The 14,688-nt window shown below is 36.5% G+C and overlaps 1 protein-coding gene across 1 annotated transcript in view; it reads right to left on the bottom strand.

Annotated features, from left to right (window-relative positions):
* Positions 1-14,688, bottom strand: part of LOC115620717 (ETS-like protein pointed) — a 95,901-nt gene that overhangs the window by 44,787 nt on the left and 36,426 nt on the right. The window lies entirely within an intron of this gene.

Genomic DNA, 14,688 nt, shown 5'->3' on the forward strand with positions numbered 1-14,688 from the left:
GAATGTGTTCGAACAACTCTGTGAGCTAACAAAAATCATTTAATAAAAGAGAACTTGAGATGGAAAGAACTATAGCTGCTAGTTTATCGATTCGTTACGCATTGGAATAATGTTACCCGATATTTGCTGCATTCAGAATAGTATTTTGGAAATATAAGTAAGTAAAACTTGAAAGATTTGCCAGTTCCTACCATGCACACAGTTCCCACACTGTATCCAAATATTAAACTAAAATAGCTTCATTCTGGGATTATACGAATGGCGTTACGGAAAAGCTCCATTATCGGGGAAGTGAGGGGGAAAATCAAAAAAATAAAACAAACTCGTACAGCGTACACACATAAGGCATCTTTGTGCAAAATTTGGTATCTCTAGCTCTTATAGTCTCTGAGATCCAGGTGTTCATACGGACGGACAGACGGACAGAAAGACAGGGCTAGATCGACTCGTCTTGTCATGCTGAAAAGAATATATATACATTGTGGGGTCTGCCACGCCTCCTTCTGCCTGTTACATTTTTCAGCTCCCGCTAACCTAATATACTCTTGTACATTTCATGTACAGAGTACAATAAATGTTCAGACATTCCTTCCATGTGTAGGCAAACTGCGCCCCCTTTTCTTTGAGTGTGTGTAAGAGCAGGCTCAGTTCTAGCAACATTAAGTTCTTTGTCTCCTTCTGCAAGTGTCCTTTGATATTTGCTTGAAACAATTAAGCCCCCGAGGTATACAAGTTGGCTTCACAATTTCAAATATTTAATTTGGATGTAATTCGCATTTATTTCAAAGTTCATTAACTTTTTTCTATATTTATAGAATACTTATATATTCTTGTATAATTGCAAAAAGCTGTCTATGCAAATGCTGTGGGCAGCATGTAAATCGTAACTTAATGTGAATAATTGGTGTTATTCAAATATTTTATAAATAAAACGTTAAGGCAGCAGAAGCAGCGACAACGTGAAAAATTCTGGGAATATTTGTCAAATAAAAGGAAAAAAATGCTTTCTTTGACATGCTGAAAAGTTTATACCCTAAAAAGACGGAGTATGTATAATGTTATGATAGATATGTTAAGAAGTCTCTATTGAGAAAAAAGGCAGTATCGCAGAGGAATATATGGATCTGATATTGGATTAAAGTCATTAATGGGTCACAGTTTTAAAGCTCCATATTTTGTTTAGAATAATGCTATTTCTTTTTCAATATATGTATAATTTATTTTTTGATAGTATTTGTATTTTCTTTTAAAACTTATGTTAAATATCTGTTTTCTTTTGCATTTAATTAAATTATTTAATTATTTTTGCATATGCATTTGCATTTGAAATATTTTTTTATTTTATTACTCATAAATGGAAATAGAAAATATTTAAATATTTAATATATAGGAGATCTTTGGTTATTATTTTATCATTATTTTCCAAAGCTTAAAATTAAGCATGCATTTTGTAGTTTTTAAAGAGTATGCAGATTTTGTACAGTACTCAGTATTTGATGGTCGTATTGAAAGCGATTCTTCGAAAAGTATGCAGTTTTTTTCTCGAACAAAATTCTGGATAAAAAGGTCTGAGAATTATATTGAACGCAAATAAATCAAATATACATCCTAATTAACTGCAACAAAAAACACACACAGTCGAGTATAAATAAATGTATATACATATATACATACATATTTATGTATGTATATATACAACATGTATACCTGACAGGCTGGCTATAGCAGAGCGTTGATAGTGTGGGGAGTGTTGAGGAGTTTTCGATATAAAAATAATTGCAGGAATTGTGTGTGAGTTGTAATTGTTGTTGTTGTTGGCGACGCGACGTCCACGTTGCCTGACAAGTAGCAAGACAAGCCAAAACCATCGAGAAGATACTTCATGGGTTGCTGTTGCTGTCGTTGTTGTTGTTGCATTTTTGCAGCTGAAACAGCAAAAGCAGCGCCGGGCAGGCAAGCAGGCAGACAAGTGTGGAGAAAACGAGCCCAAGATGTGGCGAAGTCGAGGCCGTGGCCAAGGCCCGAGAGCACGGCTGTGTCGTACGAAACTTACTACACCGGAAATATAAAATTACACACTCAACACTTAAATTGTGTGTGCGTGCTTGTGCTGGTGTGTGTGTTTGTGTGTGAGTGTGTGTGTGGTTGCGAGTGCGATGTTCATATGTTGCATGCTGCACAAAGATTCCTCTAGTGTCACGACTGATGCGTGCAACAACGGGACAGGGTGTCAAACAATCGAACTAAGAAGTGCGTACAAACTAGAAAGAACGACCAAAATTAATTGCAATTATAAACTACATACTCGTATGTACATACATACAATGTGAAGATACTTCAACGAAAAACTTTATAAAAAGCCATCTTTACATGGACGTTCTAATGAGTGGAGCGCCTGCATTTAGCTGCAGAATTGGAAAAATAGGAAATGGGCTACAAACAATGAGGAAATTAAAATAGCACTGCAACGAAGACTAATTATTTGATATCAAAGGATTTTGTTGCTTCATTTAAGATCTTTCCTAAAAGGAAATTATTAAATCAGTTCATGTGCCTTGAGTAAGTGGCTTCTTACAAAATACAAGATTAAATGAATTTTTCTAAATTAACATGGCGCTTAAAATTAAATATTATTTGGAAACTCTAGTTGACCCGGAATGGGGTCTTTTGAGATGTACCTGGTACGTGAGCTGAGAGCCACTGGACGTACTGATCCGCAAATCGTTGGAACCGTCTCACAAAACTGTTGTCAAAATCAAAGGTGAAGAAACAATAATTTTTTGTGACTGCTTGCCAGATATATGTATTTACATTGCTTAAAAGCTTATATGTGTTTTCCTACTATAATTCGTTAATTATGAATTTTATACGTAAATTGAACCAGATATTACAAACTTTGAAATAGTTATCTATTTAATTTAAGTTGTATAATTCCTTAATAAACAAAATTAAACACTTATAATTTTTACATCGATTAAATATGATTTATTATGATTGTGATTCAACGACTTATTCAAATATGCTTTTTAAAAATTCAACATTTGAAAGACTACGTTAAGGAGCCAAAAATAAATACCAAAACTTCTTGTACATTTTTGTGACTGGTCGTGTTTTCAAAAGTGGAGAGAATGTTGATCTGTTGTCTACGCTTTAAATGCAATTATTGATATAGGATTCGATCTACTTTAAATATCTATAATTTCCCATATTTGTCTGATTTCGCTTCGCGAGTATGTATTACCTTCTCGAAATATTGCATTTTCTTCTCATTCAAAAGGCTTGCATCGCAAACGTGCAAAACGTCGTATTATTTTTAATAAAATAAACTAATGTTGCCAAACTATCAATTCTGTATTTTTATTTTTAATAATTTTTAGCACACCATATGATTTTCCGAATAATAATTAAGTTTTGTATTGTGGTCTCCACATATATTTTGCCCCTGTGGCAAAGTTCTAATGAAATTCTAAATAGCAATCAATTGGAAATCAAATTTTTATTGTTAATCAGGCCATTAATCTGTTGGCCTCCCCAATACGAAGACCAAAGAAGCTTCTCCTTTGCCCAGTTTCTCATATAAGGTACTTTGTCAAGAAGCTCGCACTGCAGGCATTGAACTAAAACTTTGTTAACGAATTACTCTCCAATCTGATCCCCAGTACCTGTCTTATGATTTGAAAATAGTCTGTTTAAATACTCGCCAAAAAATTTGATTAATTAATAAAAGTTCTTGGAAATATATATCTGAACAATAGTTTATTGAAGATCACAGAGAGTATACAAAAATTCGCAGAAAATAAAATTCCCACGCACTTGAATCATTTCGTATTCGTGTATTTTGACATATTTTGAATCACGTTTGTTTTGTCTTGTTTTTGGGCAAAAAAATATGTACGCAGTATGTCTGAACATTGCAAGCAGAAGTGCGACTCGAATTACATACACAAGCACACTCATAATAAGTATATCATACATATATATATATGTGTATATATCTGCATGCGAGTATCCATCGCGTTCTCATGCTAAACACAATGGTTTCGAGGTTTTACCTGCTAATGAAAAAGTCTGGGTCCGCCTGAAACGCTCTGAAGGATAACGAAGAAATTGTGCAAACTTTTGTTGCATACCCTGCGCAAGGCATTTGCGACTTGTTAGATGAATGTGCCCCACAATTAAGCAACGTTACCATTTATTTGGTGATTCGCCACTGCCTGATTCGACATTTTACATTTCAATGCCTCTGCCCTCCTCTCAAGGACTCGGTTGGCGTCTGTCTGTGTGCGCGCGCTCTCAGCTCCAAGAGTCGTGGGAAAGTCTGCCTCCAGTACTTACTCCTCCAGTTGTGCCTTCACTGCTTTTTGGCGAGTTCTCAGGCGGCATCGGCAGCAGCAGCAGCAGCAATAACTGGCTGTGTTTTCGTGTCTCCCCCAATCTTATTTCATTTCATTTTTTGCGGTCGTCTTTTTATTTTTCAGGTGCACATCGAGGGCTCTTATTATACATTTTATTGCCTTGCTCCCACTAGGCCGCAGGGCAGGCAGGCAGGCAGTCAGTCTGTTCAGAATTTAGTTAAGTGCAGATATGCTGAATACTTGTATATATGCCAGACCGGCTGCGCTTAGTCACCTTTGACAGGTAGAGCTGCAGCTCTCTATCTCGCTATCAGCTATGGCTTTGACCACGTTGATGGCGTTCTTGTTGTTGCCGCTGGGCTTGTAATTGAATTTCGATTCAGGGTATGCGAAAAAGGTATGTTTATGGCTTTTTGATTTGTTGTTGGCCCGGTAAAAATGTCCCACAACTCTGGTCATATTGATAAGCACAAAGCATGTTGGTGTCTGGCTGTAATTTCTCTGCCGTTTTGTATCTTGGCCTGGGGGGCAACATACTGCTATCTGTTTTACTCTTCAATAAGGAAGGGCACGTCGATTTGACTAACTATTCAATTGCTTTGTACCAATATATACTTGTATACATGCACATGAATTCTCGTATACTTGTATACCCGTGTACATACAAGTATATAAATTTGTGAGCTTAGCTGCCTGATAGCGTATGGAATCTAAAGCGATAAGTTCAATTTGCACATGCGATAAATTCATGGCAAAAATGTCGATTAAGTTCCAAGAAAAAGTTCTTAATTCTCGCATATGCTCCACAACAGAACATTATACATTTTGTCGGCAAACAAACGGAAAATACGCTGTCTGAGGAGAGTTGACAAATGTCGGGGCCCACTGTCCGTCTGTACGACGGTCTGTCCATCTGTCCGTCTGTCTGTCCGACTGTTTGTCTTTTAATTCCTTTCAATTTTAATTTCATTCAATTATGTCTGTAGAAATCTGACAAAAAACCTTTACAATACTCTACTTAGGGACTGTGTTGCGCGTGCGCAAACGACATCATTTAATTAGAGAATCTTCATCCGTTTAATTGATGGTGGGCGGCTCGAACACTTTGCCGCAATGTTTGTCCACTGGAGCTTACGACTAATTGCATTTATTCATAGCACAATAAACTGGACAGTTTGAGGTCTTTCGCCAGCAACTTACAGCAAATTAAAGTCCACTGACTTATGAGGATTGGGGAGCGCATTACTTTTGTTAAAATCATTTAGATAAGCACTGAGTAGGGGTGCATTGAGCAACTTGTTACAAATACAAATATAGACACATACATATGTATATTAAAGTTGTGGTGAACTTTCCTTTAACTACAAATTACAACAATTCAAATGACATTAAACTTGTGTTTAATACTTGTATTTGTTGATACAAGAATTGAAGATTTCCCAGAAAAAATTGCCATACATAACAAATATGAAATAAGTAAACGATTGGATATTAGTCATCATAGACTATTACTCATCAGTATTAGTTTTCGGTTGAAAAAAAATCGTATAACCAAGGCGCTACAACCACCTCCTTCTAATGTTTCCAATGAGTCAGAATATCAATAAAAAAACACATTTTCACAAAGTAATCCTTTCTTTTATATTTCTGCATATATTAATAGAAGTTAATGACTTAAATTCCTCCTTTTATGATCTTATCTCGTCTTAGTTAAGCAGTACCCAAAACATTCTTCTTAAGGTTAGAATATTATTTTTTTGCTCCCATTCTTTTTAGGCCCTAAGAATTAAACACAGAAGAGTTAGAAGAACAACAGAAGAATACTCTTTTACAATAAGTCGTAAAAACATATTATAGTCTTCAATTCTGATAGAAGATTATTGCTTCTATGTTTTAATCTTGTCTTAGTTCTTTTTTTTTTTTTGGTCTTCAGGACAAACTATTGTGTAAGCTTCCATTACCATAGAAGAATAATGCTTTATTTTGTCTTCCTGTGCATTTTAATAAAAGATGATTTGCAATCCTCCTTTGAAGTCTTTCTCTTATCTTAGTTTATCAATTGTAAGTGATATTTCGCATTTTATGTTTAATGCTCTCTGAAAGCAAAGACGAACATAGCGCTGGGAAAGCACCAAGTATATTCTGGTCGACAGTCAATGTTTGTTGACATAAATAAATAAATAAATGAATATGCTTTTGGAAGAACCTTTAGACACATTATGAAGAGGACCAGCTAGTTCGTGAAGACAAAATGAAAAATAAGAGAAAGAGACTGAAGCCTCGAGAGATTGCAGATACACAAAATGGAGATGGATCTCAAGAGGAAAAGACAATTTTAAAGACTATGTGGCTTTGCAATATTTTCTTGCTAGCATCATCTCTCAAGCTCTTATGTTGATAAACACTTTTCGTCAACATGCGAAAAAATGCAATTATTTTTACATATAATAAAATACAAATTAAATATATTGCAGTTTTCTATAAACTAGAACTCCCTTTTCGATGTATAGAGATTGTGCGAATGCCGCACAACATAGAAGAGCTTGGGAAAATGTTTATTTACCAAACGATCAACACAAAACACAATTTATATAGACAGGCCAAAGTCAATCGGACAAGCTGAAAAACCCAATAGAAAATATACAAAATACGAACACACACACACACATGCACAAAACAAAAACAAAAGCCCCAACATGAATATGTAATAAAATTGATGATCAAAAGAAAACTCTCACGTATGGGATTTTTGTATGCGCATTGGGCATTGGGCAGGGAGGAGAGGGAGAGGGGTGGAAATCAACTCAACACAGAGGCTATTTGGAACGGTAACGGAACTGAGATCAATCGTCCAATAGAACATTAGGTCTTCTTCTTCTTGCTAAAAGCCAATAAATTAATTTTTAATATGTTATGGCACACAAACACACATTACACAAACCATCCACCAACTTCCACACACATGTAGAGATGTACGTGAACTCGCATATTGTTTTTTCATATTTGTACAAAACATTTTATGGGTATTTTGTTTCAACAGCAAAAACACCAAACAACACCCAAGAAACACATTAAAGAAGACAAACAGACTGCGCGGCATTACTTTTTTTTCCTAAATTTTTTCAGCGGAACTTGTCATGTTTACAAACAACCCGAACGTACGAACAACTATGGCCACAATATGCTAAAATTAAAAAAAAAAAAACAAAATTAGGAACAAAAAAATATCACTAAAAATATATTTGGCCGAAAATTAGTGCACAATAAATGGAGAAGTAAAGTCGTGCAGTTCCAAAAACAAATGTTTATTTCGTATGTATTTCTGATTTTCCAGCTAAAAAAAAAACAGACATCAAACGACAAAATAAAGGAAAAAATTATGATAAACCATTAGAAAAGGAAAGAAAAAAACATAATTTTTTCATTCGCATGACACCAATTTCTTTTTGCATTTAAAGATTTGTTTTATGAATTCATTAGTTGGGCGCGCACTTTCCAAACTATAAGTTAGTAACAAAATTATGCCAAAAAGCACACATTTTGCTAACGTATGGCTGGTTCCCTACAACCATAAATTTCTATAGGGCAGTGGGGGGAGTGCAATCGATAGATCAAAGCAGTTGCTTTCATGTTTGTTGTGGCGGCTGCCTTGAGCCTCTCAACTTGTGTGCGGGGCTGAGGGCTGAGGGAACTCTGCCCTCCGCAACTGGGTGTGAGGGGAGAAGTGCATTGGAAAGCCACCGAAAGTCTGATATCAAACAGACACTTTGGCAACTGTTTGAAGTGCAATAATCATCATAGTCATTATGAGTTTATGTGTACTCCCCAATGTGTATGTAAACATGTGTGGATCATAAATAGTTCGTACAAGTTGAGGAGGTGTCGGAACACTTTGAAAATACAAGTATGCAGCACAGAGAAGGGTCGAAACTTGGAATGCGATTCGGGAAGTGGCTGCAAATTGGGGTTATTGATATTGCCATTATCACCAATAAGGTAAGAACCGAAAATATTCACATTTGATGCATGTATCTAGTAAATAGATATAATGTTTTTAAATTCAATGTTTTTGTGACACGCAGCAGGCAGAATGGTGGATCGCATATCGAGACAAACCCAAATGGTGATTATTATCTGCTCGCTTGTCCGTACGTCCGTCTGTTTCAATCGTTACTCTTTCCACAGTCTTACAGCAATATGTCGAGACGGACCATGCCAGATCACTATACACGAACTATCAAATAGCTTTCATAGAAACGCAATGATTTTGTATGAAAAACTTATATATTTCCAAACAGTTTATATTTCCAAATTTTCAGAATGTTGCAGTCGGGGGGCATACAGTTTACGATTCATGGCCATGAAGGAATACATTTTTGTTGTCAGGCACAGTTAAGTGTATATAGTATAGTTTCCGCAAGTTATTCATTGTGTCCAATCAGATATTGTATTCAAAACTTTCCGTAGCAGTTACACCTTACTCTGCCATCAAATTTGGAATAATTTTGTGGCGCATCTTTCATTTTCCTCTTAAAAATGGATGCTGATTTCCTCATTAGACCAGATACTAACGTTTAAAGTGATGTTATAATTGCTGTAAATGTACTTTGAACTTTTCTAAATACTAACAATTCTACATACCTTACCCTGCCATTTATCATTAATTTTTTCATTAGCTCGCCAAGTCAAAACATTCAAAATATAGCCAAGGAAACGCTTCTAAGTTTATGCCTTTTCTGGCAATGTATAGTAATATACCTATATTATAATAATAGCACCTGTATCTTATTTTCCACCAATTCCATACCTATTAATTGCCATGTATATGTTAGCATATTAACAGCTTAAGTTGCTCATCTTTTAAACAAATCAATTGGCAGTGCGAGGGCCAAGCAAGTGTCAGTGAAAAATTGATTAATTGCCCAATTGGCCATCTTTCAGGCTGCAAATTCAATCGATATCTAGCCAATAAAAAACGACAAATAAACAACAACAAAAAAAAAAGCCCGAACACATACGTACATACACAGATGGATCTCCAATGACAGAGTAGGAAGTTAATAAAAGCAGAGATAGATGAGGCTGCCACACAATGGAGAAGCATACTTGCGCACATAAATCCCATGAGCAACAAAATTTTAATCAACACTCATTAACTCTACAAGATCGCCGGCAATATAATTAAGAGAAATTATGTTTCCACTGGCGCTGTGTGGACGTGGACGTTGACGGGACTGGGATCGGGGCTTCGATACCATGCATGTCGATCAATGAAGCAACCACAACTACAAGCAACAAGCAACAAGCTCTGCGATGGACGGACCGAACGACCAGTCCGCTGCTGAGATTGTTATTGTTGTTGTTTTACAATTTCGCAATTCAGCTGTCGATCATTTCATTCATAAAATGTGCACACGCAGCAGCCACAGTTGGGAGCAAGCTATGCCAAGCGGTGGTGCTGACGGTGGTGCTGTGGTGTAGTGGGGTGTGGGCTGGTGTCAGGTGAGGCAGCCAGCCAGCCAGCCAGCCAGCCAGGCAGGTTCGCTTATAAAAGTGCCTGAACAAGCCAGCAATGCACGCAACACCCCACAAGCAAATCATTCACACACACACACATACGTTTTCACGGCAACCACACAGTGGTTTACAAACTCGCACACATCCGCACATGCTGGGTTAATACCAAACCACCCGCCTGCGATCGGTCCACAACAAACGAAGTGATTAATTCATGTAGTGGTCGTCGCTGCCCATTCTCCGTTTTCTCAATGAAACTGGTTTCGTCAGTCAATCGATTGCTGCTGCTGCTGCTGCTGCTGCTGCTGTTGTTGTTGCTGTTGATATTGGGGTTTATGTTATTATATTCATCCTCACCTGATCCCCAACAGCAGCGACTACAGCGGCAACAACAGCAGCTGCTCATCCGGTCAATGTGAGAAAAAAATACACACGATCATTGCAAAAATAGACAAGCGGCGCAAAGTTGCACGAACGCATAAAACTTTTTCTTTTTTGCTTAATTTTGTTTAACCATTTAAATACACTTTCCAAAAGGTAGCACGCCTTTGATATGTTGTTGGTAATACAGGAAAAAAAGTGAAGGATACTTCAATTGAAATTGATGGAACTTCAATATTTAGAATGCTTTTCGATCCTTTAAGCAGCTCGCTTAAGAAAGCCTAATAAGTGTACGTAATAAGAAAAAACAAAACCCGAGTTAAATATTTACTTTAGTAAGAATTTTTTAAGTTGTCTTAAATTTAAATCGTAATAAAATTTGAACCATCAGTAATTGTTTTTATTATTTTCTTAAAACATACATACTAAAAAGCAAGTCAATTTTACAAATCGAATCTGTAATTCAAATTAAAATTTGGGAAAATGAGATAATAGTTGATTACTCGAAAATGTTTCACTAGGTTTTTAAGAGATATTCAATATTCACTTCCTTGTTTATGAAAGCTATTGGTGAATAAAATCCTTTACCGGTAACAGTGTCTTTAACTAAATCGCATTAAGTTTTGTTTTTTTGAACCAATTCAAATACCAAGAATAAATATATTTCATTTACGCATCTTCCTTCCCTTTGTATTACCATAGTATCGATACCGAGTACTTTTATTTGTAGTTTCGTATCAGTCAAGTTTTGTACGAGCTCCGAGGTCGACAACGTCACACTTCTTCCCATTTACTGCTGTGTTTTCAGACTACTACCGACTATATGAGAAATAAATATATGGTAAAAAGGATAATTGTTTACAAGCCATACAAGAAAAGAGTGTCCATGCTTCGGCTGTCTCTGCCAAAAGTTTTTCCTGTTGCCTGATTTGGTTTGTCTGCGCCTGAGCCTGAGTCTAAGCTTGTGCCTGCTGCCTGCTGCCGCTGGCCAACTGGCCAACTGGCTGCTGCAGCTGATCAAGTTGGCTGATATTAGGAGCAAGTGAATGATGTGGTGAGCGCACCCCACAGCGCTCAGAGCGCCAATGAAATGCGAAAGTTGCGCTGGCAAGTCGCACGCATTTTCCTGCCGTGGCAACGACTGCGACAGCGACAGCGACAGCGGCTATCAGCCATTCAAATCAGCTTGGAAAAGCGGCAAACAACGGCAACAAGTGGCCGCGGCGGTCACTCTGCCCAAGTCAACCTATTTTAGTATCCGCGCAAAAAATATATATGTACATATGTATAAAAAGGAAGCTAGCATAAGAAAGAAAAAACTGGAAAGGCTTGGAAAATGCCATCAAGTGTTGGTGATATTTTTCTTTATGCCTCCGGTCTGCGGAAGTTCGCGGACCATGTAAAACAGTTAATGCACACAGGATATGTTTCCGGATGAAACAGGTTTTTCTTTTCTTTTTTTCTCTTTTGTTGTTTTTGGTGTCTATGGTGTCAGGCTGAAGTTATTAATTTTCGATTTGTTATTGCCAATGAATATAATTTGCATTTGCCGTGGGTTGCGAGAACTAGTTTCTAAGCCAAGTTTTTGGCGTATTCGGCCTCGACTACTTACAAGTATGAGAACGATACTCCCCTGGATGATGGAGATGAGCTGAATGTAGAGACGGCTTGTGATATCTTTGCCTGATTTGACTTAATTAGTATTTAATTGGTTTGGGAAGTGCGCTTTAATTTTTTCACATGTTCGATAATTAATAAGTTATGCATATGCATGGCTTGAGTTCATTTCTATGAGAATTGGCGCATAGAGAGTTGGTCGATTACCTATTTGAACAGTTAGAGCTGAATTCAGTGAGAAAGTTATGTGTTATGAGTTGTTGGCACTTAGTAGATCATTTACATATGCCTAAGCCTATATTCTAAGTTGCTGATGAAAAAGTATACATAAGCACTATCGTGTATTTTACAATTTCTAAATCACTGTTTGTCAAATGTCTCTCTTTCTCGCTACAGGGCCGCTAAACAAATTGAAGTATAATCTATTTATTGCTAATTAAGTTATGAGTATTGTTCAAAGTACAACGAAGTTATTTCTCCATTTCTGAGGGAACACTATGCCCCGATTCAGTGGCAGTTGTCCGGGATTATCCCGAAGGTAGTTGAAGAACGATTGAGAGTAGATGAGCATAAGAGTTTGAGCAAAACAGCCGAAAAGGATTCTCAATTGGAACTAATTAGTTAATTAGTTAACTGTTAAGAAGAAAAGCAAAAAAGTTTCTTTTTGTAAAAAGTTTATTCGACCTAAAATTAATGAATACAAAGTTATTAAATAAGCTTGTGGTAAAAGAAGATTAGAATCCCAGTTTAGAACTAAAGGAGCAATAAAAAGAAATTTCTTTTATAAAAGATTTTTTTGGGTCAACATAAGTGTCTTTGTTATAGAATAGTTCAATCATAAGAAATTAAGAAAAAAGGGATACCAAAAAGTGCTGTTAATCAGATTTTAATCTGTTTTGAATACCATTTAAGTAGCTTGAAAATACTCGACCTGGGATCGTTTGTTTTAAATATATTCAATAGCTTATCTGAGTGCGATACCATTTCAGTATTTGATCAATAAAACACCATTTCGACTCTGCTTCTTTTTTGTATCATATTCAGAAATTTGTCGGCTCTGATCTCTGGGATTAATAAAACTGACATTTTCCATATCGATTAGTTATGTCTGTAGCATTCTGATTGGGTAGATTTGAGGTAATAACTCCAATTCGACTGCAAAGGATTATCGCTTAACAAGTTCGTTTGATTTTTATACTTGATTAGTAAGTATTCATATAATAAATATATATACATTTTTAAGCCGTCGTTTCCAGTTTCCAATGCACTAGCCAGTTTAATAACAAAACTTAAGAATGCTTCTCCGAATTAAAAATGAAAATATAAGCTCGAAATTGTTTATTTTCAATCTTATATAGATTGAATTCCAGTTTTGAATAAAAATACCTGAGGCTATTTCAGATATCACATAGAAACTAAATATGTTTATCAAAACGTTTTATAACGAAAAGTGGAATTGTGTAACACCAGATCTAGAGCCAGAATCGACTTTGCAATCATGCTAGTTTAATTAAGTTTTTCTCTTTTTTACACTTCATAAGAACTCAAGAATGTCAAATGCTGGGATTTCCCTCAGACATATAAATGGGTGGGCTGTTCCACCTACTTGCCGCCCATTCAAGAGGGTTTGGCCTTTCAACGCTGCAAGCTGCAAATGAATAATTAAACGTGCAACAAAATCAAATAAAAGAATAACATAACGAGCCAAAGGAAGCGAAGTTGTGAGTGTGTGTGTGTGTGTGAGAGATGAGGCTACACTTTAAAGCTCAAGATAAACATGCTGATCGCATCAGTTGCCGATGCCGATGCCGCTAAAGCTAAAGCTGATGATGCTCAGGCAGCCGATGTGCGGCTACAACAAACAAAACCAACAACAGCAACAACAGCAAGGCAGCAGGCAGCAGAAGCAGCTACAAGACGAATCGGCGATCGTGTGGCGATGTTCATGGCTTGTCCGGCTGAAGCAGAAGAAGCACCAGCAGCTGAAAAATACAGTAGCCACAGTAGCCAACAAACAAATTACACACAATTCAAACTCCAAACAGTAACTTCACAGCATCCAGCAACAACGACAACAACAGCAACAACATTATTATCTGCCTTATATCCGAAGCAGGCGCTCCAATGGCTGTGGCTGCGGGTACCCCACACTAGAGATGTAAAAAAACATCGATGTTTCGAGCATCGACGATGTTTTTACCACGATGCATCGATGTTTTCCGATCGTTTTTTTTCTAACGATGAGTCGTCGATCCATCGATGTTTATCCAAACATCGGGCATTATTCATGTTTTGTTGGGCGGTCACATTTCTTTGTGTGGTTTACCGAAGAAGGTATATTTCTATTAAAAATTAGTTGATGTTTTCATAAAAATATGTATTTTGTAGTATGAATTTTAGATTGTTCAGCATTTGATCTCCATTAATTCATAAATAATGTCAGACTTAATATGCTTGAAAGGCGTAACTAAAACGAGTCGCGTTTTTAAAACTGTATTTTTTTACGAGTACTTTATTAATATATAAACATTTTTTATTTAAAAAATCTCTGTTAGTTTTCTCCCTACTAATATCATTTTTTCTATAGACAGTTAATATTTTAAAATATCGATACATCGATGTTTTGCAATGCATCGACCATGCATCGATTTTTTATAGACACATCGCTGTACAACAACATCGATGTTTTTCCCTTGATTTACATCCCTACCCCACACTCAATGCTGATGATGAGGCTGCCGAGACTACAACGACGACTTCGGTGCAAGTAGACGACTGTAAGCTGAACATAAGAACGAATATAGCTCGGTTCGACCTG

This window comes from Scaptodrosophila lebanonensis, unplaced genomic scaffold, assembly GCF_003285725.1.
Source record: "Scaptodrosophila lebanonensis strain 11010-0011.00,11010-0021.00 unplaced genomic scaffold, SlebRS2 tig00000024-arrow-pilon, whole genome shotgun sequence".
Lineage (NCBI taxonomy): Eukaryota > Metazoa > Arthropoda > Insecta > Diptera > Drosophilidae > Scaptodrosophila > Scaptodrosophila lebanonensis.